This window comes from Chrysochloris asiatica, unplaced genomic scaffold (assembly GCF_000296735.1).
Source record: "Chrysochloris asiatica unplaced genomic scaffold, ChrAsi1.0 scaffold00111, whole genome shotgun sequence".
NCBI lineage: Eukaryota > Metazoa > Chordata > Mammalia > Afrosoricida > Chrysochloridae > Chrysochloris > Chrysochloris asiatica.
In genome coordinates this window covers 249,175-252,444 of record NW_006408629.1, presented here as the reverse complement: position 1 = coordinate 252,444, position 3,270 = coordinate 249,175, and the positions used below count along the sequence as shown (strand labels likewise).

General features: G+C 37.2%; 1 pseudogene; it reads left to right on the top strand.

Moving 5' to 3' along the window:
- Positions 1–3,270, top strand: part of LOC102842759 — a 192,935-nt pseudogene that overhangs the window by 19,388 nt on the left and 170,277 nt on the right.

Sequence of the window (3,270 nt, the reverse complement as noted above, 5' to 3'; positions counted from 1 at the left end):
TATATATATGTATATGAGCTCTGGTAGCGTAGTGGTTATGAATCGGGCTGCAAACTGGAAGGTCAGCAGATAGAAACTACCAGCTGCTCCGCGGGAAAAAGAGGAGGCGATCTGCTCCCGTACAGATTTACAGCCTTGGAAACCCTATTCAGGGTTGCTATGGGTCTAAACCTACTCGTCGGCACTTAACAACAACAATGTATATATATATATATATACATACAGCTTTCAGGATGGATTACAACTCAATGTAAAAAAAAATCCTTACAATTGGACCAATAAACAGCATAATGATAAATGGACAAAAGGTTGAAGTTGTCAAGAATTTCATTTTACTTTGCTCCACAATCAACTCACATGGAAACAGCAGTCAGCAAATCTAAAGACACATTGCATTGGGCAAATCAGCTGTAAAAGACTTCTTAAAGTGTTAAAATACAAAGATGTTACTCTGAGGTATAAGATGTACCTGAACTTGCCTCATATGCAAGTGAAAGCTAGAAAATGAATAGGGAAAATTGGAGAAGAATTGATTAATTTAAATAATAGTAATGGTTTGGGGATTAGCATTATTGTTGCTGTTAAATGTTAATCCAGGGATCCTCTTTATCTCCAATCTTTTACTAAAATATTTGGTTTTAATCACTGTGTTTAACTATTTTCTTCCCACCCAGAATACTCCTAATCACTTTTCATAAAAACAGATAACATTTATTACACAAAGTACAAATAATTAAACATAGTGACTCTGTGGGGTTTCCAAGGCTGTAAATCTTTGCAAAAGCAGAAGACACCATCTTTCTCTCTCAAAGTAGCTGGTGGGCTTGAACCACTGAGACCTTCTGGTTCCTCTATTCTACAGAGCAATCATGTTAAATGGTATTGTCAGATACTTGCAAAAAATAGGCTTTTCTGACCAAGATGCTGATCGTGGATCTCATCCCAAAATAAAATTAGGAAGGTATTATAATCACAGATAAAAAAAGACGAAATATTTTCTTAAATATTCAAATTCTTTACGAGAGTCTATGTGACTGAATATTTCCCTAATCCTCCCAAATGTATGAATAGGCTAGTTTGTAAGAATGAACTCTAACAAATTTTTACAATCTTTATTGCATATATTCTACCATCTTATTCATTGTCTCCAGTCCTGGTGTGGCTCTGTGGGATAAAGCACTGGACTACAACGTTGTTTTGAACCACAAGATCAGCAGTTCAAACTTACCAGTCACTCCTTGGAAACCCTATATAGGGTCTCTATGAGTCAGAACCAATTTAAAAGCACTTAGTAGCATAGTGGTTATGAATCGGGCTGCAAACCTCAAGGTCAGCAGTTCGAAACTATCAGCTGTTCCGAGGAAAAAGATGAGGCTTTCTGCTCCCTTAAAAATTTACAGCCTCGGAAACCCTGTACAGTGTCCCTATGGGTCGGAACCGACTCCACGGCACAGAACCACCACCACCACCAGTAACAACAACAAAAGTTCATTGTTTACTAAAAATTAGAAAAGCAACTAGACCACTTGCCTAGATTGAATAATCAAGTGTGAATGGTTATTTTCAATGGAAGAATTTCAGTCCTGCAGAAACTATAAAAAACAAAAAATATTTAAGATGTGCTCATAGTCAGTAGAGAACTTTGGTATGCAATTTACTTCCTTGATTGCTCTCTTGAATCTGAAAGCCTGGCTAAAGATAGCTATACCCAAGGAATGTTCAAAACCTCAGGAACTAGGAACATGGATACATTATCATCTTTGGCTAACTTGCAAAGTTACCTCAGTTCAATTATTTGTATGACAACTGGTTAGAAGAAAAACCCTTATTATCAGAGAAATTGTAAAAAGTGGGGGGAAGGGAATCAGCATTCTGGATGGGAAGAAAATGGTAAAACACAGTGATTAAAATCAAACGCTATAGCAGAAAATTGGAAAGAAAGAAAATATCCTCTGGATCATGAATACATTCTATCAGGAACGAAATGTAGATACATTCTATAGAATGTAGATACATTTCTATCAGGAATGAAACTTCTAATTTATTGACACCAAAAAAAGTTGAGTCACCAAAATGATTTGTCTCTCCTTTCTGCCTGGTTCCCTTTTTTTTTGCAATACCATAAATATGTGGAGGTCTGGTATGGTGATTGGTTCTAACCTCAAGGCGGTTGGCTCAAGCTGACTAGCTGTTCCTCAGAAACCCTATAGAGGGTCGATATGTGTTGGAACTAACTTTAATGTTGTTGTTAGGTGCCATCAAGTTGGTAAAGACTTCTAGCAACTCTATGCACTACAGAACAAAACGCTGCCCAGTCCTGCACTAGTCTCATTATTGTCGCTACACCTGATCCCATTGCTACTGCACTGTGCACACTCATCTCCATGAGGGTCATCCTCTTTTTTTCGAACACGCCACTTTACCAAACATAATATCCTTCTCCAGGGTCTGATCACTCCTGATAATATGTCTAAAGTATGAGAGACGAAGTCTGGCCATCCTGGCTTCCAAGGAGCATTCTGACTATATTTCTTCCAACACAGATTTGTTCATTCTTTCAGCAGTTCATGGTACTTCTAATATTCTCCTCTAACACCATAACTTAAGTACATCAATTCTTCTATGATCTTCTTTATTCACTGTCAAACTTTCACATGTTTATGAGGCAATTGTAAATATTGCTTGCATCAGGCTCACCTTAGTCCTCAAACTGGCATCTTAGCCTTTAACACTTTAAATATGTCTTTTTGCAGATTTGCCCAAAGCAATAAGTCCTTTGATTTCTTGACTGCTGCTTCCATGAGTGTTGATGGTCTATCCAAACATAATGGAGTCTTTGACAACTTCAATCTTTTCTCCATTTATATGAATGTTGTTTACTGGTCTAGAGGTAAGGATTTTTGTTTTCTTCACATTGAGGTACAATCCATAAGGAAGGCTATGATCTTTGATCTTCATCAATAAGTAGTTCAGGTCTTCTTCCCATTCAGCAAGATAGTATCATCTGCATATCACAGGTTGTTAATTAATCTTCATCTAATCCAGATGTCACGTTCTTCTTCATATTATCCATCTTCTCAGATTTGTGCTCAACATACAGAATGAATAAGTATGGTTAAACAATACAACCCTGGCATACACCTGTCTTAGTATTAAACCATACGGTGTTTCTTGTTCTGTTCAAACAACTGCCTTTTGGTCTATGTACAGGTTCCTCGTGAGTACAATTAAGTGTTCTGGAATAATCATTCTCCACAATGTTGTCCATAG